This window comes from Crassostrea angulata, chromosome 10 (assembly GCF_025612915.1).
Source record: "Crassostrea angulata isolate pt1a10 chromosome 10, ASM2561291v2, whole genome shotgun sequence".
NCBI lineage: Eukaryota > Metazoa > Mollusca > Bivalvia > Ostreida > Ostreidae > Magallana > Magallana angulata.
The window spans coordinates 28408048-28420684 of record NC_069120.1 but is presented as its reverse complement, the minus strand read 5'-3'; the positions used below and the strand labels follow the sequence as shown (position 1 = coordinate 28420684).

General features: G+C 33.8%; 1 long non-coding RNA gene across 1 annotated transcript in view; it reads right to left on the bottom strand.

Annotated features, from left to right (window-relative positions):
* The window catches only part of LOC128165637 (uncharacterized), a 53746-nt gene that overhangs the window by 22494 nt on the left and 18615 nt on the right, over positions 1-12637 (bottom strand). Inside the window, exons 6-7 of the long non-coding RNA XR_008241074.1 lie at positions 12451-12532; positions 4628-4684 (exon numbers count right to left, since the gene is read on the bottom strand). This is a non-coding gene — a long non-coding RNA (uncharacterized LOC128165637). The remainder of the gene's footprint in view (positions 1-4627; positions 4685-12450; positions 12533-12637) is intronic.

Sequence of the window (12637 nt, the reverse complement as noted above, 5' to 3'; positions counted from 1 at the left end):
TGTTTGGTTAAATCTTTATAATCAAATGATGGATTACCAAATATTTATTGCTGTGGTTGTTACAGAGATACACACCCTATAAACATTCATTAATTTTAATTTGAAGGCTGAAATAATTAAGTCAAGTATTGAGAGATCTAGATAAGAGATTTCTAAAACCTATCGGTAGATGTAATTTTTTTTCTTAAACCAAGCACTGTCCTGAGATCAAAAGGTGGTGTAAATCTTCAGTGAAAAAATCGAGCATGAATTCATTAAGCCAAATCTAAAAGTCAAATTTGTTTATCTGACAAGATGAATAGGTTATATCATAATTATTAACCCTGGTCTAATAAATTAGACTCAAACAAGTAAAATATATTAGCATCTTTTAAAAGTACCAGTGGAAAAATCCTAGTTCTTCCCTTACTTTTCAAAGAACTTCAAATTTACAGATTTATATTTACAAGCAATAATATTTCTCTTACCTCAAGCACAACAAATATAATTCATATGAAAAAAACTTTTATTAAATCATTTTCTTTAAACATTTCTTTTCATGTTAATGCTATAAATCAAATTTCCTTCATCACAGTGTTAAATTATAAAATTATGTACTACAAAGAATAAAATACGGTCATGAATAGATAGCGCACATATTTTTAGAACATACATTTCCTAATACATCATGAAAATAAAAAATACTTCTAAGGGAAAGAAAAAAAAAATATTGCATGAATCATGTAGCGAGGACCAATTAATTTTTCTCTCTCTTGTCGGTTTGATTGTGAAGCACTTCTTCTACGGGTGTATGAGGCTCCCCTCTCCACCCAGCAAGATCACTTTTTTATGAACAGGCAAAATCTCCAGGTGAGTAATGCACGCCGTTTGATTTATGATATATTTTGCCCCGCAAAATGAAAAAAACTCAGGTATGTGGGTATTCGTTTCCTTCCAGGGTTTTGTTACATATTAATTTTGATCGGAAGCCCTCTAAGGCTTGCACAGCGAGATGTTATCGGGCTTTTTAACACATGTGACCAATAAATTACGTTGACACTTCGATTATCACCCGTTTTTAAAGATGCTTTTATTATTCATATAATAACTATTTTTTTCTTTACTAGGCCTTCATCAACCATGCATTACCATGATACTTCTGTTTCAAATTACTGGTTTCGATTGTTCTGGTATGACGTACATTGGCGTTTAATAAAGAATGATTACAAACAATGTGATGAAAGCATTGCTACACACTTAGTCTAGCTAGCTTTTGGTCTAAAGGGCAAAGAAAGACAACCCTTATAAAAGCTATTTCCTTTTTTTTTTACCCCCTTCCCCCATCTCTCTTTCTCTTTCTCTTTTTTAAAATTTTTTAAATTACGTGTAGGTAAAAAATTCTATTCAGTTTCATTCCCCAGGAACAAAAATCTTTCTCTTTAATGAAGGACATTTCTTCATTGATTTCTCAGAATTTTTAATAAAAAATACATAAATAAATTGAGGGGTGTTGGTAGTATGCAATTTTTCTCAAAAAGCATCACAAGAGAGATAACTCTTACAGGATTTACTGACTATAAAATTATGCCTAGCAAGGCATACTGAAATTGTGAGCATTTCATTTCATATTCTCACATGGAAAATCATTATTATCAGATCAAAATTTATCTGCAGAGAGAATAGACTAATGATGAGTGTTAATTTATATGTACAGAGCTGTTTTTCAATATATCATGTACATACAGTACAGCTATGAATTTTTGTCACTGCTCTGCAATGATGAAAGATACAGGTTTTTTTACACATGTAATTCGTACGTAATTTAAATTGAAAATACTCTTTAAACTTCTAAGGTAGACAGCAGTACTACATAAGAGATTTGATTTTAAGGTGGTATATGGGACACTTCCATATTGTGCTATACTTCCTATTGCAATAAACAATAAAATCAAGTATAATTCCATAAATATTTTCTTTCCCTAAATTTTTAACTAACAGTCATGAGTTCGAATCCCTTACGGGCTTTTAATAATTTTCATCTTTCCAAATAATTTTAAAACATATTTTTGGGTCAAATATTGTAAAATTTGAAAATTCTAAACTGGTGAAAATATTTTGAATAAAATGTATTTTATCCACAATAATATCAAAAGATGTCCTATACCATCTTACATAAATTCATTGATGGAAATAAAGGAATGCTGATTTTTCCCCACTAAAGCTCAAATCAAAAGGACATTGAATGAACTTAGTTGTGATGAAATGCAACCTAAGTGGCATACAATATCTATACTATCCTAATAATAATCTTTTGATTTGAAAAAGTGTAACTTTTGAGAACTATGCAAACTAACTCTGGGTCTATTGTATACATCAAAAGAAAATTTTGAACCATAAAAAAAAAAACCAACAAAAATTTATTGATTTATAAATTGATGTTTGTGAATCAAGAAAACGTTCAATCTTTTTTTTTTTTAATATTGAACAGAAATGCATATTGTATAAAGTTTATACATGAATGATCATAGATGTTAAGGTCAGACGACACGTTCCTCGAGAATCTTTTTTGTATCTCCTCGTAATAAAGAGTTCCAATAAAATTTATAATTACTTTAAAAAGGATCAAAATTTACATAGATTTGGTTATATGTCTAGATGGTCGAGTGGTTAGAACCGTGGCCGCTCACTGCCAGAAGCGTATAGTCGTGAGTTCAATGCCCCGCCCCGGCGAAGATATAGTTATAATATTTCGCTGTGCAGTAGATGTATTAATTTTTATATCAGCAATTCAAGTGTATTTTCAAGAAGATTTTATAGGAAATTGCATACTCTAGTATTTTGCAGAAATGCATGGTAAGGTACCCTAATTTTTTGCAAGAAAGCTTGTCAAAGTAGTAGTAAACCATTAACAAATTCCTGGAAAAAGTTATCTAAAATTGAAGAACGTGTCGTCTGACCTTAAGTAATGCTGCTAATTTTCATTCAAAGAGCTTCTAATAATATAGGAGTTACTTCCCTTTGCCCATATTTTCTAAGGCAATATTAAATCTAACTGGGGTTATCTCTCTTTTCACACAACATTTGTATGCTGTGTGGGTAACTCCTATCAACACTTTTTTATTTTTATCTCAAAAATATTCCTCAGAATTAAAATTTGGGTTCAAAAATTCTAAAGAGGAAAACCAATTAATACAAAGAAAAGAGGTAACAAATATCCCCAAATATATGAAGCAAAAAAATCTTGGAGTGTTTCAAAAATAAAAAGTAAATACTAGACTGTGCCAGCCAGAGGTCGTTCTAAGTCCTTAGCCCACATACCTTCCTCCCTCTTCTGGGGACCCGCTGGTACTTGACATAGAAAGTACTCTGAATCTCCCAGACTACTTACACACTAAGAGAGTCCCATCAAGACCCACTTTTGGGGAAATAGGTCTAGCTTTTACGCTACAAGTGTTACTACCAAGAACGAAGTAGCTGAGAGAAAGTCTTGGTGGTTGCTGACTCTCGGCGAAGGGTTAGAATCCAGGTCAAGAAACTTTTAACAAAGAAAGAAGTTATCTTTAAAACTATGAGAATATTTTCTTTTGAAAACAGCAAAGAAATGTCAATTGCAACCTATGACGAGCAATCAATATCCAAAAGATTCTTCAGACACTGCGATTCTTTTCAAAGAAGTGGATCAGGAGAATAATTCATTTCTCTCTTAAGTCTCTTGGTTTGCATGCACTTATTAAGATTCATTTCAGATTCTGCTGATGGTGTGTTCAAATACACGCAACACTCAATGACCATTGATTGGACTTCTACAAGATATTAAAAGTAAATGGAACTTATAATGGATAGAGCTGTTGTGGGGCCTTGATTATTATAATCTGAACGCTGAAATCATCTGTAATAATTAATAAAACCTCCAGATAAGTAAATCATCAATGGTATAATATTTCTACATTGATTTATTCTAGGAACTTGATCTTCCCACAAAAACTTATGCCTGAAACTTGAAGAAGAGTCCAGATTACTTCAGTGCTACCATACATGGGTAAACTAACAGTTGCCCACCCCTTTCATTATATCATAATTTTCTTTAATCTTAATTGCATTTGCATCAAAATGTGTGTGCAACATGCACATCCTGCATTTTTATTGGCATTTGATCATCAATTCTCTCCATAAATTTGCATTCACTTACAGTTCCACTAAATCACTGATTTTTTGTTTAAGTTTTAGTTTTCAGGCAAAATTCTTTCCCTGACAGCCTGTCACATCTTGTCATTCAAGAAAATAACTCGCTAACCAGTATCAATTAAAGTTTAAAGATCTCTTCTACAGAAACATGATACATTATTGGGCAACTTCCTTGAAATGAGAACTTTAAATGTCAAAACACTGCATTTAGATTGTCTCGCATACTGGAAGTCTTGCGTATTGGAATATCAAAATTCTTTTTTTATACAACAGACAAATGTTGAAATCCTCTGAGGGGTCAAAATATTTATGCAATCAATCTAATTACTGATAGTTCATTTATTGGTCTTTAAAAAATCTTGTTTTGCGCATGGGTAATTAACTAAAGATGCTGCAACCATTTAACATGGAGATGCTGCAACTGTTCAAGAACAGAACAGAACAAACCGCAGGTACAACTTACCCGAATTGTATCCGCCACTTCCTGTATTTCACATCAGCCGAATCCGCAGCATCTTTACTGAAAAAAAAATTACAAGAATTAAGTATGCGATTAAAAATTATCTTCATATTTAACACCAATCATGTCAAAGAACATTTTTCTCATTTAGACAACTGGTGCACTGGAGCAAGAGAATACGTCAATTCTATTGGTCAATCATCAGGGGAAAATGAAAATTATAGCAAAAAAATCATTTAAAAGGGGAAAAAAAAAACAAGAAGAAAAGAATTCAGAATTCTGCCTTCTCAACAGAACACCGAGTCGGATTATTTAATAAGAACACCCACAGGAGCAGACGGCAATACAGAGCACACAATGTGAAGGTTGCCGAACTAAATAATGTATTGATTTAACAGTTTGTGGTATAGTATTTTTAACTTTACTTCGGATTCATTGATCTTTACTACAGCAAATATTGCTTGCTTTACAAAAAAAAAAAGAAAAAAAAAAAAGCCACCATCCTCTCTCCTTGTCCGTTTCCTTATTATCATCTCCTGTCATTTGACAGAGAAACAGGATGGGCAGAAGTCGAGAGAATTGTCCCAGCTAGTGCAACACTGCAGCAGTTGCAACAAAAGTGACTTCTCACTATAATTGTGGCAGCAGTAAAAAAAAATGCTATGTCAGCAAACTATGCAATGTCAGCACACTATGCCTATGCCAGGGTTGTGTGTATTATGTTTCCACATAAAAGTTTCACTTGACAGATGATTAAAAGCCAATTGTTCAATTGCTAATAACAGGATTGGCTTGCTCCCGATTCTACGTCAATATTGTAGCATAGTTTCACTGGCAACATTAAATATTTATCCCTTATAACAGAACTCTGTTATAAAACCTTACATCAACTAGAGGAGGGACAAATTGCATATTTGCAATCAGAAATATTATTTCTGCTCTTTAAAGTTGCGAAGCTTAATACATATTTTGACATATGACATTTGATTTATTAAAAAAGTCATTAAAGTTAAATAGAGAATGATATTTGACAACTTTTTGTAATTAATTAAAGATCAATAAAGATGGCTTTTTAAAAGATATATCCATAACCTTAGCATCAGTACAACTATCCCAACCAGAGCTGCGAGTTCAGGTACATTGTACCAGGTACAGATACAATAAACTTATATACACACATCTATACACAGAAGACAAGACAGACTCTTGGAATATATAAAGTTTTATAAAACAGGATGATATTAAATACCCATTTCAAATGTTTGAAGTTCCAAATAAACAACTTATTTCCAAAAACAACTTGGAATCAGACAAAGAACCCCTCTTGAGAGGAAAATTGTAGTTAAACCATTTTAAAAGAGTTATCCTAGCCAGAACTTCCCAGAAGAACAAACAGAAGAATTTCACAGAAGAAACCAAAAGTTTTGGGGGCAATATACATCACACAGTCAAAGTTTTTGGGTGGTCACATTTTGAGCTTGTGAAACATGTCTGACTGTCTGTCAGAGTGAGTTTACCCATTTCACTGAGGGAGCTGAGTTCGGGATCATAAATCTGTCTGGAATCTTGTCTGTATTGAAAGAATAGTTGTCTGAAATGGCAATCCAAATAGTACTAAGCTTTGGCATCTGTCACTGAGCTGTGTGTCATTTTCATAAATATTCCACATTGTTTTCTGATCGGAAAAAGTAAACACAGACGAAGAATCATCCCCAGAGAGAGTTCTCTGTTGACCTTTTAGAAGTTGGGGAAGATGTTTTCATGACTTTTTGGCTTCTGAATTTTGCTCAAGAATCCGGCTTATCTGTTGGATGTAGCACCAAGACATCAATTATCAGAGAGATAGTCTGTCATGTGCAAAGGATGTGCCGATTGATTCTCTGTACCCAACAAACCACTGAGCTGTTTGGGTGAGCAACCACCGTGGCACTATAGAGAAACAACTGCTGACACATAAATCTGTTTCATAGCTTACTCACTCAATTTCCCAGAAAAAAAAAGATAGGGAGAAAAAAAAATTAATAAAATTCATCAATTAAGCCTTAAGGTGATCAAACCGAATTGGAAAAAAAAAATTCCGGCTAAAAAGTTTTTTTTCTTATACATTGTCAATCATACTCCTCCTTATTACAAGGTTATAACCAGTGAGGTGTATATAGCCTCAAAACATACATCCAAGGAAGAAAAAAAAATCCTAGTACTGTATCTGATTGGAGAACATGAAATCCAGACAGTTGGCAAGATGCCCACGTGGAGGTGTTTTCAGAAGGTGGAACTCAATTAATAAATGAAATAAGAAGACTGGGGAATCTGTCATTCTTAAATGCTTATACACTCTGTAATCAAATAGAAAATTTGCCAAAGCACACACACCATTTACACCCTTAGTGCCTTAAATTCCAGTTGCGGAGGCAAGTGCTCTCTGGTTCTTTTCAGTAGCCTCTCTCATATTTGCATATCATTTTTCCCATTACTTTGCAGTAACAAATGTCTAGCTTTTAAATAAGGGCTTTATGAGTGCAATGTTGCTTCAAATATCCAAGTACCATAAAAACATCAATATTCCTTGTTCTGGGGAAGGCAAAGCCAGAAACTCGGCTCTTTTCTCCAAATATGCCTCATCAGCAATAAATCTTGAGAGGCTTTCTCTTTTGCTATGACATTTCCATAGTGGCATTCTATCTACTGTACAACTTAAAGAGAACTACATTAGTCCACAATTTCAATCCATAATTCATCTTTAGGGAAAACCCAATATCATTTTTGTTCTAAACCCTAATGCTAGAAAATGAAAAAAAGAAGGCCAATACCTTTAAGAAATTCCATTAAACAGCAATAGAATTGCGTTACTATTGGCTTCAAGTTACGTGGTAATCTATCAAAATCTCTCTAATCCTTGAAGGAAATCTCCCAATAAAATAAAAAAAAATTTATATCTTCTTTTTTATTCTATGAAAATAATGATAAGTATCATTAAATACCTCTGCTGTTTCACACAAGTTTCTGAAGATCCCTGGAAACCATAGAGAAATTGGGATCAAACCACTGAGAAAAAAACCTGTACATGCACGGTGCCTTGGGATTTCTAATCCCTTACTACCACCACCACAGTCTACCTACCTTTTTCCCCCTCTTGCAATTGTTTGTTATACAATTAATACATTCCTGGCATTGTAACCTAGCTAACACACGCACACACACACACATATACAGAATAAAAAAAAAAACTGTGTCAGCTACTCTTCGACATACCAAAGATTCACCAAAGCAAGTTAAATCCTCAATCAAAAACGCACTACAGGTGAATGGCAAATATTTGTCTTCCCGTCAATTCAACTTTGTATAAAATAATAACATCACTAGATCACTCACCTGTACACAAGAAAAGTTCCTTTATACCTGGAACTTGGCGAACAATAGGTATATATATTAAAAGAAAAGTACTATAAAAGGGGCCAACAGAAAAAAATCCCCTCAAGAATTTTTTTTCTTCTCTTTTCTCATCCAAGATCACTCCTAAATATTTTGCCAACATACAGCCTGGAATGTGGTAGATAAAAACCTGCCCAGGTCCGACAAGAGAACGCTCACACAGGTAATGAATAAAGATCTAGGACTCTCGACATTTCACCTGGTCTATATAAAAATTCCATTATATACAAGCCATTGACCTAGGTAGGTACACCCCTCATGGCCTGGGAATGTTTTTGTACATGGCCTGAACTAGGTCCATCATGCAATAGTATTACTACAACACACAGTATCACTAACTGAGGTACAAGAGCATTACATTTGTTAGTTCCAAAGTCTCTCCTCTCATTTGTCATTCACTTGCTAATTTTACAAGTAGCATGGTGGAAATACGAAAAAAAACTATTTTCATTTGAAAAACACAACTGTGTATTAAAATTCCTCGGCGAACATCTGACCGCTGACAGGAATGTTTTGCCTTTGGGGATAGACAATAAAATTTCTCTAAATGAAAATCAACGAAAAAACAAAATATCTCTACTCGAAACATAGGACTTCAAACGACTCCTTTAAACCAATCAATCCCCTTCACAATTCATCCTCTCTGTAGTCATGCATGTACAACAGGTTGCATAGATTTATCAAACACCCACAAGTTTCAAGGGAAAAAAAGTGAAAGAGAAACAAGAGAGAAAAAAATCTGTTACAATGCTTAATTATAATGTATCTCCACAATATTGATCAATATATCTAAACGATTGTAAAACGTGGACACTTTCAAACTAAATGAGTTGACAATGTCGCTAATTATAAGGGTCTAATCTGCACTGCCTCTTCCCACACCAGTTTCTAATTAAATGAACTTTCGATTCCCACCCTATTTCAGGACAACCCAATATAATACTATTGACAAACTGAATACGTCTCCACGCTCAATTACCTCTCATTGTGAACGATTCTTCCATGACCAATCACTCTGTTTCAATTCATTCCACAATAGTCAGTTATACATGACACACACGCGCATACACATTTTCCCTCTTTCCAGTGAATTCATGAATGAAGCCGATCTGAAAACCTGTTACAAATGATCAAAAGTGGAATACTACGAGGAACATATGCATATTACACATTAATAGAAAGAGAAGGGGAAAAAAACCCATAACTGATTATGTAATCTCATTTTTTTCCCGTTGTTAAGCACACACATAAAAGTATCCCTCTCTTTTTTTTCCCTGTTGAGGCATAACATCTGCATCAGGGGAAACATAAGCATTAATGAAAAACACTAATTCTTCCAATAGATTTTCTAGTCTCCTACACGAAATATCAAATGTACACGATCTGTATCTGGCTGCTTGCCTATTGATCAATTATCCTTCTGACACACGTTAACTGTACTAAATATGTGTGGAAATTCCCTTTCATACATATAGATATACAACGCCTCTACACATATCCACAAGAAAAAGTTCCTGGCTTAGCCTACAGCAGTTTTTTTTTTTGACAATATGTCCAGTCATTGGCAGAGGAAATTCCTTATTACTGCGCTAATTGGTGATAAATGAAAAATACGGGGGAACATAAACCTGTTGCCCTTGAATTTTGGAACCCCCATGAAGTTAAAAAAAATAATATACATTAAGAGTAAAACGTAGATCTTTCAACATGGCAAACCACGGACCCCTGATATATATACATGTATCAGTTTCAAACATCTCATTTCAAGAGTCAGAATTTTGCTGTTCTGAAGCATACAAACTCAATTTAATATATAAACAACAATTCATAAACTTTTTTGTGTGTACCGTATTCCCTGTATCTGAACAACTAATTACTTTGTCCTTACAAGTATAATTCAAGTTTCTTTACAATGATACTAATGTGTATTCAGATAAAAGCGAAACCCATCCAGGAAGCTAAGGGATATGCACATGATGATCTTGATAACTCATTGAAGATAACTCACACAATATCAGGTTTTCAATAACACATTTTTTATTTTCCTCTCAGCGAAACTCACACTATTGGATATTTCCTATCAAATGAAATACTGTTTATTTAAAAAACAACAATAAAGTTAACAGTTGTAAGAATTACGGAAACTTTTTTTTTCAATCGATTATCAAACGAGTCATTGTTAAACTTTCTATAAGCAGAAGTGTTTTTTTTAGTAAAGGGTGTTTATTTTATGTAGAATTGATAGGTGGGCCCTCACAAAAAATTGACTAAAATTCCCTCCGACACTTTCCATTTCATTTTATCCACCAAGATATTACTCATTATAACTCTCTAAGTAACATTTTACCATCAACTCCACCTGTAGCTATACTTTATATCTAGAAATCATTAAAAAAAAAATGTTCACTTCATTTCACAAGAGGCGGAAAAATTAACCTCAGGTGAGCAAAAATTACAATACGTTCGTAGAGTCAAGAACTCGAGGTTGAGATGTATGTGTGTGTGTTCGAATTGAGAAATTATATAATAATCGTTCCTCCTGTTCAAGAGGCAGGAAAAGGCTAATAAAAAAAATGGAGCTTATCTTGAACTCCTGCACACTTAATTGTTATTAAGCAATTTTTCAAAAATTGCATCACAACCTCCACAACTACAACAAGTGGGTGCAGACACTGGGCAATAATGTCTGATATCATTTTTTTTTTTATTCCCGTTCTTTTTTGTTAACTCCTTCAACAGTGGCTGGCCACCATTAAAAACCCACCACAGAGACAAATAAAGTGCACAGTATATAAGAAAGATCCTTAGGGTAATAATCCTTGTGACCCCCTTGTCACCAACTCCTAGAGGTCAATCATGGCTGACCTAAGCCGAAGATTACACTATGCCCCAGAAAACAACGGAGAAGGAGATTTTTATTTTATTTTTTGTTATTAATTTGCTTGTTGCACTTCGTGTGGGTTCACATTTCGTTCACAGTTTGACAGTTATGGTCTTTTGTTTTCGACGGTGCCAGATTAGTCTTGATGTGCACCAAATGACGTCACTGTCTGCAGCCTCTGACAAGAAAAGTGCAGGCTGATGCACACTTTATCTGAACTCATTTGTCTTTTCTTTCATTTTGTTTTAATGGGTATTGGAGTGGGGTTGAAGGTTTACTTCAAAAAGTCTCAAAAGTCATTTCATCTTCTGAGATTTTTGTTTATGGTCAAATGATTAGTACTTTACACACTATAGCCTTTAATTCTTCAATTTTGTGTAATTGCATGGCATGAATAATCAACAACGACAGAAAAACAGTTGTGTAATAAGGGAATAACAAACTGGATTAACTTCTCCATCAGTTTAACATATTTTTCAACTAACACCCAATCAATCTAATTTAAAGAAATTCAAATTCATGCAAATTAGCACACTTATGTAAGAGCTTAATAGTTCATATTTCAAATGATTTCAAAATCCAACAAAATGGTTGGGACATATGATTTTCAGTTCTACAATATCTCCAGTACAAAGTTCAGCAAGTCTGAACACACACCATGAATATATAAATGTATGCATGTAAACTAAGAGTGCGACAAGCAACCCCTATGCTATGACAGGTTCTTGGCAATCAACCTTACGGGGCAGGATGGAAGAATATAAATTAACTTAAAATACAGTCTGAAAGTCACGAAGAGTCTAAACCACCTATTTTCTTATCAAACTATATCTTCGTCTTGAAACTCTCTTCAGCTTGCTAGCTTCTCTCATCTACCGGTAGTAACCTGTCCTTGTGCCATCTTATTCAGTAACATTTTCTCTGTTTCTGATACTTTTCTTGTCAGAGTATTTATTAGTTTATAGTTTTAGTTATACTGCCTATTCTCATATCAAACAATATCTCCGTCTTGAAACTCTCTAGCTTCACTCATCTAGTAGCCTGTCCTTACACTGTTGTCTTATTCCCTCATTTTTTTTTCCCTCCTCCGTCTCGAGACTTTTCTTGTCTGGAGTATTCGGTTTATAGTTTAGTTACTGCCATGATAGATGATCATTGGTCTGTTTCATCCCTTTGCTTTCTTGTACATCTGCTTAACCCCCATACTGACCTATTTGAATTGAAAACAAAAAATTGACTATTTCTTATGCCCCCTGGAAAATAATTTCTATAAAAAAAACCCCAAACTTTTAATACAATTGCCCTCTAGAAACCGATTTTGTTATACCAGGTAAAGTCAGCAAGTAAATTAAAAAGGGAAAACTATGTCCAGGTGTTTCATCAAAAGCTCTTTCATGAAACAATTTTCAAAAATATAAAGAAAATTCCATTTTATCACAGAGAAAGTAACACATTTGCAAGAAGAAAATTCTTTTTTACAGTCTAAAAGAGAAGAACTTAATTTCTTCCTTACCTCTATAAACGCCAAAGCCTCCAAGAGAGCTGCAATTCATCCTGATCAAGACAGCATAAACCGACCCAGCCAAAATGGAAATCTATAAAACAGCACAAATAATATGATACAATATTTTTTAAATCTGCATACACAGTCAATATTGTGTACTTCTCCTTAGGTTTCCTATCAATCAAGAATTCTCTTT